The following is a 17,118-nucleotide window of genomic DNA, read 5'->3' on the forward strand; positions in this document are numbered from 1 at the left end:
AAGGGTTACCTGAACACCCTTTCTGACTGTCCATTCGTTTGTGGATGAAAAGTCTTACTAAAGTGCAGTTCAGTGCCTAAAGACTCCTACAGTCTCTTCCAAAACCTCGAAGTAAATCTCGGGTCTCGATTAGATATGATCGATGTGGGCACTCCATGTAGCCGGACTATCTCATCTATGTAAATCTCTGTTAATCTCTCCAGTGAGTAGCCAGCTCTAACTGGTAGGAAGTGAGCTGAATTGGTCAATCTATCCACAATCACCCATATAGTATTATGCTTCCTCTGTGTCAATGGTAGCCCAGTAACAAAATCCATAGTGATGCGGTCCCATTTCCACTTTGGTATGGATATAGGTTACAACAATCCTGATGGAACTTGATGCTCAGCCTTAACCTGCTGGCATGTCAAACATCTAGTCACAAAATCACCAATCTCTTTCTTCATTCCAGGCCACCAATAATGTGTTTTCAGGTTTTGGTACGTCTTGGTACTTCCTGGGTGCATAGCATGAAAGCTACTGTGTGCCTCCTTCAAGATATTCTTCTTCAGTTCCTCATCTCTTGGTACACAGATTCTACCTTTATAATACAGGCACCCATCTCCTTTCAACTCATAGTCAATCTCCTTCCCCTCTTAAGTTTTGTCCATAACAGTTAGCAACTTTTCATCCCTTAACTGTGCTTCTTGTATTTATTGTAGCAAGTTTGGCTTCTTGTATTTTTTGTAGCAAGTTTGGCTTCACAATCAACTCAGCCAAAAGTACCCCATCCTGTGCTAAAGATAATTGAGCATTCAGTGCTCTCAAAGCCATCATGGACTTCCTGCTTAGGGCGTCAGCTACTACATTTGCCTTTCCCAGGTGATAGTTGATCACACAGTCATAATCTTTAAGTAATTCAATCCATCTCCTCTATCTTAGATTGAGTTCCTTCTGGGTTGGCAAAAACTTCAGACTATTGTGATCCATATTTATGTAGCATTTCTCACCATATAGGTAATGCCTCCATATCTTCAATGTAAATATTATTGTCGCTAATTCCAAATCATGAGTTGGGTAGTTCTTTTCATGTGGCCTTAGTTGTCTGGAAGCATAGGCAACTACTTTTCCTTCCTGCATCAGAACACACCCAAGTCCATTGTGAGAGGCATCACTGTAGATCACATAGTCTTTCTCTGACTCTGGCTATATCAACACTGGAGCTTCTATAAGCATAGCCTTCAGCTTCTCAAAACTGGCTTGACATTTATCATTCCAGTCAAACTTTGCATTTTTATGCAGTAACTTAGTCAGTGGGGCTGCTATAAGGGAAAATCCCTTCACAAATCTCCTATAGTACCCAGCTAACCCCAAAAAGCTTCTGACCTCTGTTACATTTCTTGGAGGCTTCTATTTAACTATTGCTTCAATCTTCTTTAGATCTACCCCGATCCCATCTGCTAACACAATGTGTCCAAGGAAGGATATCTCATCCAACCAAAAGTCACACTTGGACAACTTGGCATACAACTACTTTCCCCACAGTGTCTGTAGCACTACTCTTAGGTGTTCATCATACTCTTCCCAATTCTTAGAATACACCAAGATATCATCTATAAAGACCACGATGAACCGATGCAAGTAGGGATAAAAGATGCAGTTCATTAGGTCCATAAAAGTTGCTGGTGCATTTGTCAGCCCAAATGGCATCACTAGAAACTCATAGTGTCCATACCGGGTCCTGAAAGCAGTCTTAGGAACATTTGTCTCCTTCACTCTCAACTGGTGATAGCCTGATATGAGATCTATCTTAGAGAATACTCTAGCTCCCCTCAACTGATCAAACAGGTCATCTACCCGAGGTAAAGGGTATTTGTTTTTCACGGTCACCTTATTTAGCTACCGATAGTCTATCCATAGCCGAAGTGTACCATCCTTCTTCTTCACAAATAGCACTGGTGCTCCCCAGGGTGACACACTAGGGCGTATGAAGCCTTTGTCTAGTAGCTCCTATAACTGAACTTTCAACTCTCTCAGTTTAGTGGGTGTCATCCTATATAGAGCAATGGAGATTGGTGCAGTACCCGGCATAACCTCTATAGCAAACTCCACTTCTGTATCAGGTGGCAAACCCGGCAACTCTTCTAGAAACACATCCAAAAATTCATATACTATGGGGATTTCCTGCATGCTTGGGCTAGTTTTCCTAGTGTCAACCACATGTGTTAAGAAAGCCTCACAGTCCTTTCTTATCATTCTTTTGGCTGCTGTTGCTGATATGATAGTAGAAAGACAACCCTTTCATTCACCCACAATTATAATCTCACCCCCTTCTGCTGTTTGTAGTGACATCCTCTTTAGCCGACAATCTACCATCGCCTAATGATGTGATAACCAATCCATACCCAATATCACATCGAACTCATGGAATGGTAGCTCAATCAAGTCAGCTAAAAACTCATAACCCTGTATCTTCAGAGGACAACCCTTGCAGACCCTTTTCACTATAACACTATGGCCTAAAGGGTTTGTGACTTATATGTCCTCCTTTAACTCCTCTATCTGTACCCCTCTATCAACTGGCGGTGTGATAGACACATATGAATGTGTGGAACCCAGATCAATCAATGCACATACTAACAGATCATAAAGAGAAAATGTAGCTCTAATGACATTAGCTAGCTCTGGCTCATCTCGAGCTCTCATAGCATAAGCACGAGGTGTTACCCTAGTCTTCTGCCTTTGAATTGTCTCTGCAGTAGGCCTTTGTGATGTACCAGCTGTATCAAGCCTCGTAGGTTTTCTATCCCTCTATACTGCTGGGGCCGACCTCTCTATTTTAGGTGGATCAGTGGGAACACTAGTGCTCCTCTGTGGACAATCCTTTAGGAAATGATCCGTAAACCCACATCTGAAACATCCACCTGTCAACAATCTGAACTCTCCTCTGTGGGGCCTACCACAATGTGTGCAAGCTGGTGGTGGGGCTAATCTCCGTGTAGCTAACCCAGGAGAACTGCCCACTGATGCACCAGACTGCCCTCCTCCTCTCCTTAGGGCAAATCAGGATCTCTGCTTCTTACCTCAACCCTGAGTCTGACCCTGAGACTCCTTGGGCCTCTTACTACCCATGTCTGCTGAACCGAACTGACTAGATCCAATGTCACACCTTATCCCTTGTAAGGCATGACATGTTCCCGTAGCATACCTAATGAATTACTGAACTCCACCTACCGATAACCCATTAGTTATGCTACAAAGGATTTTAAAACAAACCATAGCTTTTTGTCTTATTAATTCTTTTGTGAAAAACTGCATGAGAATAGTTAAAATTCCATGCAAACATTCATTGGAAATAATGATAGACTAAATATTGTAAAGTTACATTTTCAGAATTCTCAAAGTAAAATATTAAATAGTTACAAACTCAAAATGTGATAGTAATGCAATGCTTTTAAATACAAACTGCTCAATGTCCATACATCCATAGATATAGGTACAAAATACATCCAAAGGAATCACAAGAGTATACCTAACGTAAATACCCATAAACAATACCAAAATGATGTTTTCAAGTCTCGCACTCGGCAGCCTTCTCCTTTCCCTTACCTACGATAGCATAAAGAAGCTATCGCTAAGTACATCACTCAGTGATGAACAACTAATAACTTAAAACTTAAGGTAAAACACAATTTGTCAAAGCATAATAAATCACATTTTTCTTAAGCATGAAAACTTCACAATAATTCTAAGTCCATAAGAGCCATTTATTGGAATAACATTTCAAAAAAGAAATCACACTTCATAAATCACAATTCACAAAGCATTAGTGTTGCCAACATCAACACACAGTTTAGGCCATGACACAAAATTTCACGATCAGTGCCGTGTTGTACACCACGACAAAGCAATCTCAACCTCACTAACCGTTATTAATGAGAGAAGGGCTAGCTAGCTAATGAGTACTCATGTAGTCTTACCCCACTAACCGTTATTAATGGGAGACATAATCAATATTAATTATCAATCCCAAGTAGCCGTTACTACTGGGGAGTTTTGAAAGGAACTGTCATGCTAACTGTGGTTTCAAAACAATTTCTAAAAATTTCTCACACAACAATCACATTTATAAACCAATAAACACATTTAAATTCATCATAATATCCATATAAAGGTAGAAACACCCAAATTTCTTAAATGCAAGAGAAAAATCATATTTCAGTCAAAGTAAACTTGTTCAAAGCAAACTCATTCAATTTAACACATTCCAAGCAATTTACAAGTTTAAAAACGAAGACAAGGTTAGTTGTGCACAAACCTTCAATGCTCTCGTTTCTCTTTACTCACTATTCCTTATCCGTCTCAACCTCTTTCTCTATTGAAAATATACAAATAGAATACCTCAATACTAATCTCAATTGCTGCCAAGAACTCATTACATGAATGTCTAATGCATCGTAAATTAGCTTTTCAAATTTTAGAGAGTTTTGGTTTTGGGACAACTTGATGCCTCAATCTTTGAACCCAATTTTTACTTAGTTTCGATCATAATTTGATGAGGTGTTCTTCATGAAAATTGTTCATTTAGGTCTTAAATTTATTTTCCTTTTTGAATTGCCTAATTCGGAGTTGTGTAGCTCAAGTTATGACCAAAATACGGTTACTATTTACGTCACTGTTCATCCTGCAAATTCAGCTCTAGCAGATTTATCGATCTAAATTCATTCAACAGTTTGATCAAGTTAAGTCCATAATTTGGTCTAATGTTTTTAATATGAAATGTTCTACTATGTCTTAGGTTTCCATCGGTTCAAGAATCGCCTAAATCGGAGTTTTCTAGAGAGAGTTATGGCCATGCAAAAGTTACTGTTCATATGGTAAATCTGCAGTTCTGCAGATTCAGTAATTCAACTTTGCTCAGTAATTTGATTGGGTTAAGTCCATAATTTGGCCTCGAGTTCTTCATATGAAATGTTCTACTATGTCTTAGGTTTCCATCGGTTCAAGAATCGCCTAAATCAGAGTTTTCTAGAGAGAATTATGGCCATGCAAAATTTACTGTTCATATGATCAAATTCTACAGGTTCCAAAATTTTGTCTCTAAGTTCAAGGCTCATTTCAGATAGCTTAAGGTCATTTTTGGGCAGGGTATCTTCATAAAAATTCTAGCCCTTTGTCTTAAGTTTCATTTTCAATTAGTTTCACAGCAATTGGAGTTGTGTAGCTCAATTTATGGGCTATCAAACACACTGAACTCAGTGTGCAAAATTCTGCCCTAAGTTAAAATTTTCATTTCTTCAATTACTTCCACTAACCAATCTCAATTCACATTTAATTCACTCAAAATGACTATAATTTATCATTAACACATCAATGGCACTTCCTAGCACAAAAACCACAATTTTCAAACACCAAAGTTTACAATTTTCCCTAATCCTACCATTTTATTACTTCCATTCATCAACCCAATGTCAATTCAAACTAAATACACCTCAAATGATTATAATTTAATACTACACACACCAATTTCACTCTCTAGCACCAAAGCTCCAATTTTCCCATGAATTCTAATCTTCTATAATTCAATTTATGCAATCCCATGAAATCTTACTACTCCCAATCATGCATCTACTTCAATTTAACTTAGATTTATCATTAATTTAAATAAAATACATCAAAATCTTAATTTTCCCTAAATTGGCCAAAACCCTAGTTTAGATTTCTATACATGTTTCTATTCAATTTCTCATGTTATTTCATCATAAGTTAACTTAATTCAAAGCCTATACAACTAATCTAACATGAAAATACACTTACCTCAATTGTGACCTTCCCAAATCTTTAATTTCTTCCAAATCTCTTGTCTCCCCTTGCTTTTAATCTCTCAATCAATGTTTAATTTGATGTTCTCTACCAATTAGATACAAAACCCATAGAGGAAAAGCAAGGAATTGAGTTTTGAGAATTGGTGTTAATGGAGAAAGAAGGAAGAAGAAGAAAGAAAGAAAGAGAGAAGGAGAAAGAGTGGGTTGTAACTAAATGGGGGAGAGAAGAGGGTTTTCCATTTATATATTTATCCCCATTTTTTATTTATTTAATTCATTTAATTGAGTTGTCCAAAGCCTATTGATACTAAAATTTTAATTGGGTCAAAATGGAATTAAAATTCTAAATTTTTATTTCTTTTATTTTCTTTTCACTTTATACTTGAATTCTTTTCCTAAAAAAAAAATTATTTCATAATTCAATATATTACTTTCATTTAATTTAATTTACATTTTGGTCGAAAGTCTACTCTTGAGGTGAATTGACCAAAATGTCCCTTATCGGGTCATAATCCCTCTTTTTCAATATACCCGGTGAATCCTTATATTTTTGGGTCACTTGAATTTTTATTATTTCTATCTCAATTAATTTTTTTTCTATTTATTTTTGGTCCTCAAGGTGTCTTTGAATAGTATTAGTCACGGACCAAAAATGATACTATTCATAACTCAGAGGTTCGAGGTGTTACATCCAAAACCCCTGTTACGTTGCCTGTCCTTTCTGGACTGCTCTTCATTCCTGACTCTCTCCACATCAAGGGCTAATGCTACCAACAGAGAGAAATCGGTGAAGTGGTGAGATGTCACTGTCAACCTGACATTGTCATTCACTCCGTCCTCAAACCTTCTGCATTTTTCAATTTCTATGGGCATCAACTCTATTGCATATCGGCTAAGTCTCACAAATTCCTACTCATATTCAGAGACTGTGAGCTACCACTATCTCAGTGCCATGAATTCTCTTCTTCTGGCCTCTAAGTACACATGACTGGTGTATTTCTTTCTGAATTCAGCCAAAAAGAACTCCCAAGTAATCTGTGCAGGCTGTACCACTCTCGATACTATCACCCACCATCTATAAGCATCCTCCTATAGCAGTGATAGAGCACACTCCAACTGTTACCCTGGGGTGCAGTGCAACTGCTGTAATACCCTCTATGTCCTCTCCAGCCAATACTCTACTACGGCTGGATCATCCTCCTTCTTACCCCTGAAGTAAACTACCCCATACTTTCGTAGTTTCTCTAGTGGGGATCTGTGTACAGGTTGTGGCTGTGGGGGCGGTGGTGGCTATACAAGTGGGGGTGGAGGTGGCTATGGCTATGGAGGTGGAGGTGGCTGTGGCTGAGGTATAGCTCCGGTGACCTAACGGAGCAGCTGAGTCATCTATTCTAGAAGACCTGCTATGCTCTCCCTACAGTGCCCCAGGATGACTCGGATATACTGTTTCGCTCCCTACTAGAAGCAGGTGCGGGTGCATGACTCTCTACCTCCTCCTCTATCGGTCTTGGAGGTCCATGCTCTGAAGGATCAGATGCCATCAATCCTATAAAATAGAAAAAGAATAGATCTGCACTAGTGTCACCTCGACTCTATTTAAAGGCCCATGCATGTGATGCAAATTATTTCTTTCTATCTATCTAGGTCTAGGACCGCCTAAACCTCTACTCTAATACCACTTAAATGTGACGCCCCTTACCCGTCTACTGTATAGCCGAGCAAAAAGTGCCACATTCAGTGCCAGAACACCCTCTCTTGTTTTATCATATCTATTGTAAACTTTTAATATCATTTAAAAGTAGCAATCCATGTGTAGAATTTTTTTTTTTATAACTTATTTCTGTGGAGAACCGGACAGAGCCTCCCCTGTTTTATTCGCATCTGGTGAGTTCCACTAATCACCTGTTAACATGTTTATAGTTAATTCACACATTTCCATATCATCTTCTCTTTTATCATTTCATTCATAACTATTTATGAGATCCCAAAATAAAGTATCATCTATTGAATTTATATGGAAATTCATTGATAATAAATTACAAGTTTTCATTTCAACCAGAAAGCTTAATTACAAGTCCAAAATGAAATACATCAAAACTAGTAATTACATCATGATTAGACATAATGAACCAAAATACTAGTCTATACATGGGCCCTACCAAAATACAAAAAACTGGTGAGGTGACTCTGGACAGTGGCAGATCTGGTCAGAGCTTTGTCAGGGCACTACTGGTGCTGCGGCTGCTCGGACTGGTCTCCAATACCTACGCGATGGAAAACCAACGTGCTAAGCATAATGCTTAGTGGTGCATAATTTATAATAACAATAACTAAACAATTTAAATGATAATTCTATATATGGCAATTTCATAAATTCTAGGTATTTTACATTTTCATTTTACTTTGGAAACAATTTAAATTATTGGGATCTTTTCTATTTACTTAGTGTATATTCAGTCTTAATTAATTATTATCAATACTCAAGAAATCTATAACAAATTATCCAAGTTGGATACACGGGAGTATACTAGTAGACAGCCATATGTCTATCCAGTATACATCTGTCAGGCACGAGGCCAACTGTTAGGCACGAGGCCCACTGTCAAGCTTGTAAAGCTAGAAATAAAGTAGGCACAATGGCCAGTAAGTAGGCATATAGCCTGTAGAACAATCATACCAGACATATATTGCCAGTTCATAATTTTCTTGATAGGCAGTACTGCTATCTATAGTCCCAAATTGGTATACCAATCGATCTAAACTAAATAAATAAGTCTAGGTATACTATGGGCAATTACACATTATTACATATTTATTTGAATGTTCATATCACTTTATAATGGGAAAATAGGTCCCACATACCTCTTTCATATGGTTTAGTGTTCAATAGCTTGTTAGGGTTAAATTCCCTATCATAAGATAATTTATCTTATGGACCTTTCTTTAGTTTCAGTTTTTGTGTCTCACTTTTACCTATCCATTTGATTAGTTTGCAGCTACTGTTTGGCCACACTTCCTTCATGGAAGTTATTCCCCTATGTCTTATCTTTATTTTCCTTTTTTGAATCATGTCAATTTGATTTTTAGAACTCAAGTTATGGTTAGATAACCATAACTGACTCAGTTCTATATTCTGGTTCCTTAACTAGACAGATTTTGGACTTAGAGTTTACCTAATTAATGGAATAGGTTGCAGTCACTTTTAGACATGGTAATCTTCATAAAAATTGTTTCCTTATGTCTTATGATCATTGAGAAATTTGTATCACAATTTTTCAAGCTTTGTGGAATTATTTATGGCCAATTTACTGACCTGGGCTCATCTACCCTATGCCAACAGGGCCTCAGTTCAGGATAGTGAATGCAGGTCACTTTTTGAGGTTCTTACAGGCATAATTTGAGGAACATCTCTAAAATAAAGTTGTAGCCCTATCTCTTAGGTTTCTGGAAAGGTATGGTTCAACTCAATTAGATTTTTCTAGTGGGAGTTATGACCAAAAGACTGTTCTGAGGTCAAGTGAAGTTTGGTCAGATTGTAGGTTTTGATGCAGTGACTTTTTCTGACCATTTGACATAGTTCTCTTGATTTTTGAGTTTTGGCCAAAATACCAATTTTGTATATCTATGTCTTGTGGACATTTTTCCACTGGTTTTACCATATTTGAATTCTTGTAGACCAAGTTATGGCCATTTTGTAAAAATTGGTCGGATAAGTTTGTGTCCAGCAGTTTCTAGGCAACCTAATTCTAGGCAATTTTGTGACCCAACTTGGGCCCGCAATTTGATTTGGTTTTTGGCATTTCTGAGTTCAGTGGTCTTCATGAAAATTGTAGCCCTATATCTAAGCTTTCCAATGGTATCAAATTTAGGTCATTTGGACCAGTATAGAGGGAGTTCTGACCAACTGTTCATTTGGTCATTTTCTAGGTTTTATGCAGGGAAATCTACATTTGGGTAGTGTTTAGGTCAAGTTTTTGACAAAATTTGGGCATGGTATCTCCATGAAAAATTGGCTATTTTGAGTCTAATTTCAGCTCCAATTGGCCTCATAACAATTGGAGTCACAAATTTTCAGTTATGATTCCACAAACCCACTGGACTCATTGAGTCCCAACCTGTAGAAAATTGACACTTCCAAAACTCAATCTCCTCCAACTTCCTTACTTCAATTTGTTAGTAGCATGCCCTAGAGCATATCATTTAATATGTATCTTATACATGTTTATTAATAAAAAGGCAATTTTACTTTTTCGTTTACATAATATATTTATGTGTAATAGAAAGGGTCCATTGATATTTTGTTAAAAATTTTATTCTTAAGTTGTTAAGAATATGAATGACAGTATTTCTAGCACAAAGTATCATAAATTGGTTCACAATCGAGGATACTTCACAATAAGGACATGAATTATCCAGAAAGATTGTAATCATATTTGTTCACAAGTTATTTATATAAGATAAAAATAAGATGGAATGGTGAGTCTAATGCCATATAACAAACATGATAGGCACTTATGCATGATAAATACGCCAAACCAGTGACACTTTTGACAATCACGTGGAAGTTTACTCTTGTCAATGCACTGCCATAAATCATATCAGTGCATATAATCTTTAAACCTGAGATAGCACAGTTATCTTGTATGTAGGTGGTTTGAGTTTGATACTGCTTTCATATTTGTACTGTGTATGGATATATGGGCATGTGTTGGCTCCTACCAGTTATATATAGAGATAGGTGTTGATCAAGATGGAATCTGTTCCCCTAAGTAAATCGGGATAAAATCCTATGTTCGTTTAATTGTTCTTGATGTTTCAAGTTCCTGGCCAGGACAGACAGATTAGTCAGAAAAGAGTATGGAATTAAAAGAGAACATAATATTCAAAGCAAATGGGGTTTGAAATAAACCATGACTCCAGCTCGAATTGGGATTTTATAACAGAAAGATTCTAGTGCATGGTAACATATGATTAAAGGTTCATTTAAGGTATTCCTTATTACTGATTGGGTGGCCATGGCATGCTATGCTAGGTGTTAACCATGGTCTATGGGTTGCCTAAAATGACTTAGAGAAATCATTTATGGTAAGAAAGAGTTTTGATGATATTAAGAGTTAATATCATATCTTATTGCCAATTAGTGATAAGCCTAGTGAGTCACACACATACACGAGTAACTACCAAGTTAAATGTGATTTAATTAATTAGTTAAAGAGTTTAATTGATTAATTAAATAGGTTTGGTTTGCAATTAGATTGCAAAGTCTCTAGCATGGCTTGAAACCAAATCTAGGTTATTGGATATATAGTATAAGTTCAATTTATATTTAAAGTGTTTAAATATGAATTTAATTATGAGAAATTAATTTATAGAGATTAATTAATTAATTTATATTTGATATAAATTAATTAGAAGAGGAGAAATAATTATTTTGGGTTGAGAACTCAAAATTACAACACAAGGGTAATTTGGTCATTTCACAGGGTGACATGTGGCGCCATGAGATGGTGACACATGGTATCATAGTTTGTCGTCTTCCTATCATGCATGATGATCAAAGTCAAGATTAAACCTAGCTTTGACACTTGGCTTAATGTGATTATGTCAATTAAAATTAAGATGCAATCAGAAGATGACATGTGGCAAGGGTTTTAAGTGATGACCTAATTATAAAAGGGAAAGAATGAAAGAATAAAGCACACATTCTGATTTTTCTAAAGGGGTGCCACCACCCATAAAGCTCTCTTCCTATCTTCTTCTTCTTCTCTCATCAATTCAAAGAGAATTGCCCATATTCTCTTGAATTAAAATTGCTAGAAATTGTTTCTAGTGTCCTATATACATCCACAACCTCTCTAAAGGCAAATCCCTAATTTCTAATTGGTTAGTAAGGCTTGAGAAGCTGTTCAAGGGGCTGCCATTGGTGATCTTGGTGTGTACAAACTAGAGGGACAATATTTGGGGTCCTAGGTGCTTCACAAATGTACCAATCACATCCACAGTGCATCAAAAGGTTAGTGCACATATTCTTGTATCAATCTAGGGTTCTAATGAATTAATTTGTTAATTCTAAAATCTTAAATGGTAAATGTAGATCCTAATACATAGTAAAAGGGTTTTAATATGCAATTGAACATTGAAGTCAATTAGGTATATAGTGAATCTTGCATGATGCATGAGACCCTAGAAGAAAAATTTTGAATTCAATGTTCTAATCTAATAATTTTCATGCTTTCGCTCCTTCAATTGGTATCAGAGCCACTATATTTTCCATTTAGATTGTTCAATATGTGATTTAATTGTGTGATTTGATCAAGAGTTAATTGTTTCATTACTGGTTAGACCAACAAAGGTGGCGGCTTGGTTATCACCATGGTGGTGTGCATGGTTTGGCCATGTTTGATGGGTCTAAGCATGCGCATGGTGTTTGGGTTTTGAATGTGCAATTGTTGTATGATCTAAGGCTCATCCTATAACTAATTAAAATGTTTAATTAGGAGTTTTAATCACACAATTAAATTTTGGTTCAAATCTGAATTTTTAAATTTGTTTTGAATAAGATTCAAATCTGAATTTTTAAATTTAGTTGAATGAGATTCCAATCTGAATTTTTAAATTTGTTTGAATGAGATTCAAATCTGAATTTTTAAATTTGTTTTGAATAAGATTCAAATCTGAATTTTTAAATTTGTTTTGAATAAGATTCAAATCTGAATTTTTAAATTTGGTTGAATGAGATTCAAATCTGAATTTTTTTAGTTGAATATGAGATATTCAATTTAATTTTAGTTTGTACGTTTTATTTAATTGTTAAATGGTAATATGCATAATGGATGATCATGGACAATAAAAGACCAATGTGATTGGATTTATTTCTTTTATTTTTCTTTGGGTTGTAAATTAATTAATTTATTTTGGTGGCATGTATTATAAAGGTTGTAATATTTTTGGGTTGTAATTTCATTTATTTGAGGACTTTAAAGTCCATGTTCTTATAAACTCGCCTTGGTATGCCAAGGATTACAATGTAATGGATTGCAAGAAGATCAAGGAGGTCAAGAGCATTGGTGGGACCAATGGGAAGAATTCAAGATCAAGTGTTGATTATGTACTCCTTCAGCAACTCTTGTAAAATGAATGAATGAAATGCACCTAGGAATGCCCTGATTCAATTCTTGGTGGCTCAGAATTGAATCGCTTAGAAAGTCCATGATCATACCATATTTATTATTTATCCATATATGCATGAGATGTATGGAAATGTATGCAAGTATATGATATATGCATGCTAATTGGATAATGTGCAAAGTGAGATCATAATAGTAATTAAGCAGACCACAAAATCTTCCAAACAAATGATTAAGTTGGAAATGGTATAATTAAAGTAATTATATCATGGGCCCTCCATTGAGACAATTATTTTAAGAAATTTTAAATACTTGCATATGATGTAATTAATTTAAGAGATTTTCTTAAGAATAATTGTTAAGCATGAGATGTTGTAAATATGCAAATGGTTTGGTGGCCAATAATGGATGCGCCTAAGGACATTAAAATTATTTGCATGTTTACTGGCTCAAATGGGATCAACTTAACTAAAGCAAGATAAGTCAATAATGGATGTGCCTGAGATTTTGAACATTAGGGGCTAGGTAAATGATTGAACCTCATATGAGATGTGATGGGCAAGGAGTTGCTCACTTACTGTTTATTATAATTCCAATAATGGATGTGCCTGAGGATGATCAATAATACTATAAGATTCAATCACCCACTAGAAATCCATCCAACTAGGATTTCCGTTTCCTACTTTGGAAGTGTAGGATTCGCTAAGTTAATGGGAGGACCAATTTGAATAAAAGACCATAATTATTTTGGTTAAATACATGATACATTTACTAATTAATCTGGTTATTTTCTGCAGTTAATTTTTTGATAATAATGAGCACACCACAACCACCACCATCCAATATCCTTGCGAGCATACTTGATCACAATAGGTTGACAGGACCTAATCTTTCTGACTGGCTAAGAAATTTAAAACTTGTCCTGAACCTTGAACATATAGGATATGTTCTAGACTCAAATGTTTCTGGACCCTTACCTCCAGAGGCCACTCAAGTGGAACATGATACTTTAGACAAGTGGAAGGAGCATGATATGAGAGCCAAGTGTTATATGTTTGCTTCTATGAATAATGAGTTATAGAAGCAGCATGAGAACATGCAGAGCACAAGTGAGATCCTCTTTCACCTACAAGTGTTGTATGGTGAGCATAGCAGGAATACCAGGTATGAGATATCTAGGCCGCTATTTCGAATGAGGATGTCTAAGGGATAAAATGTTGGGGATCATGTCCACAAAATGATTCGACTTATTGAGCAGCTGGAACATCTTAATTTTAACATGGATTTCTAACTGTAGATGAATTTGATCCTACAGTCCCTACCTGAGTCATTTGGAAATTTTATGGCAAATTTCCATATGACTAAGCAGGAATATCCCTTGGCTGGTTTACTTAACATGCTGGTTATTGCCCAAAAGAATATGCCGGGCAATAAAGGAAAAGAGGTAGCTTTGATTGCATCTTCTTTTGCTAGAAAGTCCAACAAGAAGAAGGGTAATAAGAAAAGGAAACCTCAAATTCCTGGTCCTTCCAAGAAGATAGCTAAATAGAAAGGGAAGACGAAAGCTGATAGAGGCAAAGGAAAGTGTTTCCACTGCCAGAAGGATGGGCACTGGAAAAGAAACTGCCCAAAGTATCTTACTTCTCTGAAGGACAAGAAGGATAGACCTTCAGAAGTTATGTCTGTGTCTTATTATTTAGATTCTGATGATACTCATAGTTCATCTACAGCTTAGGTTTTAGATACTGGTGCCAGTTCTCACATTTCTTATGATATGCAGGAACTAGCAAACAATAGCAGCTTGCATTCTCGAGAAGTTAGACTCCGGATTGGCGATGGCTCAATTGTTGAAGCTTTAGCCGTAGGATATAAATCTTTTTATATGTCTGAATATGTTTTGTGTTTGAATAATATTTTATATGTCCCTCATGCTTTTAAGAACATCATTTCTATATCTAGTTTGACTAGAAATGGCTATGAATTTTAATTCACAGATGATGTTTGCAATATTTATTTTAGAAATAAATATGTTGGCTCGGGTTATATCCATGATGGTCTTTATTATTTGGATAATAATGACAAACACAAAATGAATGCAAGTAATAAAAAAGAATGCAATGCCATGGTGAAAATCAACTCAAGTTTAAAATATATTTGGCACTTAAGATTAGGTCATGTTGCAGAAGATAGGATTGCGAAACTGGAGAAAAATGGGGATTTTATCCTCATTGGGTTCTGAACCTACTCCAACTTGTGAATCCTGCCTTCAGGGCAAAATGGCTAGATCATCCTTTGTTGGACAAGGGTTAAGAGCTGAAAATATTTTGGAGCTAATATATAGTGATGTATGTGGCCCATTTAGAGAAATGACTAGAGGCGATTTTCATTATTTTATTACCTTTACTGATGAAAAATCAAGGTTTGGGTATTTATATTTGATGAAATACAAACATGAATCCTTTGAAAAGTTCAAAGAATTTAAATTTGAAGTAGAAAATCAAACAAGAAAAGGTATTAAAGCTCTTCGATCAGATAGTGGAGGTGAATACTTGAGTACTGAATTTGATGAATACTTGAAAGAGCATGGCATTGTTTTCCAGCTGACTCCTCTATGAACACCATAGTTGAATGGTGTATCTGAAAGGAGAAATCGTACTCTATTAGATATGGTACATAGTATGATGAGCTATACTGATATGCCAATCTCCTTTTGGGGATTTGCATTAGAATCAGCTTTGCATATTCTGAATAGAATTCCATCAAAATCAGTATCTTCCACACCTTATGAGATATGGCATGGAAGAAAATCAAGTCTTAAGCATGTTAAGATTTAGGGTTGTCCAGCTTATATTAAAAAGCTGAACACTGATAAATTGGAAACCAAATCAGAAAAATATTGATTTATTGGATATCCAAAAGAGAGTTTTGGATATTATTTTTATTTGCCTAAATCACAAAAGGTTGTGGTAAGTAGAGATGCCACATTTCTTGAACAACAGTTTGTTCAAGAAGGAGGCAAAGGAAGGCAAATAGAGTTAGAATTTGAGAATTCTGACCAACCAACAGATCAGATGGATATAGATCCATCTAGTCAACCTACACCTATTGATAAAGCATTTACAGCTATTCCTCGCAAATTAACCAGGATATCTCATCCATCAGTGAGATATGGTTTTATTCATGAAGATGAACAAGAGTTGTTTAATCATAAAGAAGTAGATCATGGAGATGATCCACTTACCTATGAAGAAGCTATATCAGATATAGACTCTTCAAAATGGATTGTTGCTATGAAATCTGAAATTGATTCCATGTATAAGAATCAAGTTTGGGATCTTGTTAACCCACCTAAAGGTATTGTACCTGTAGGGAATAAATGGATTTTCAAGAAGAAAATTAGTTCTGATGGAAAGGTAGAGACCTATAAAGTAAGGCTAGTAGCGAAAGGGTTTCGCCAAAGGCAAGGAATCGACTATGAGGAGACTTTTTTGCCTGTTGCCATGCTTAAATCAATTAGGATTCTATTAGCAATGGCTGCATACTATGATTATGAGATTTGGCAGATGAATGTCAAAACAGGTTTTCTCAATGGATACATTGAAGAAAACATTTTCATGGAACAACCTAGGGGTTTTGAATCCCAAGATGATTCCAAAGTATGCAAACTAAAGTGATCCATTTATGGGTTGAAACAAGCTTCGAGGAGTTGGAACATCCATTTTGATGAAGCCATTAAGTCATTTGGTTTTGTCAAAAATGAGGATGAGCCATGTGTATATAAGAAGGTTAGTGAAAGTGCTGTCACTTTCCTTGTCTTATATGTGGATGATATTTTATAGATGGGTAATGACACAGGTATGTTGACAACTGTAAAGGTATGGTTGTCAAATACATTCTCCATGAAAGACTTAGAGAAGGCAACCTATATTCTTGGGATTCGCATCTATAGAGATAGACCGAAAGGAATAATTGGTTTATCCCAAAGTTTATACTTAGAAAAGGTGTTAAAGAGGTTTAACATGCTTGATTCCAAGAGAGGATTGTTACCAGTGAGACATGGTATCCACCTTTCTAAAGAGATGTCTCCAAAAACACCTGAAAAAAGAGATAAAATGGCCAGGATTCCATATGCTTCGACTATTGGAAGTTTGATGTATGCAATATTGTGTACTAGGTCGGATATCGCA

Source organism: Hevea brasiliensis, chromosome 11 (assembly GCF_030052815.1).
Source record: "Hevea brasiliensis isolate MT/VB/25A 57/8 chromosome 11, ASM3005281v1, whole genome shotgun sequence".
Taxonomy (NCBI): Eukaryota; Viridiplantae; Streptophyta; class Magnoliopsida; order Malpighiales; family Euphorbiaceae; genus Hevea; species Hevea brasiliensis.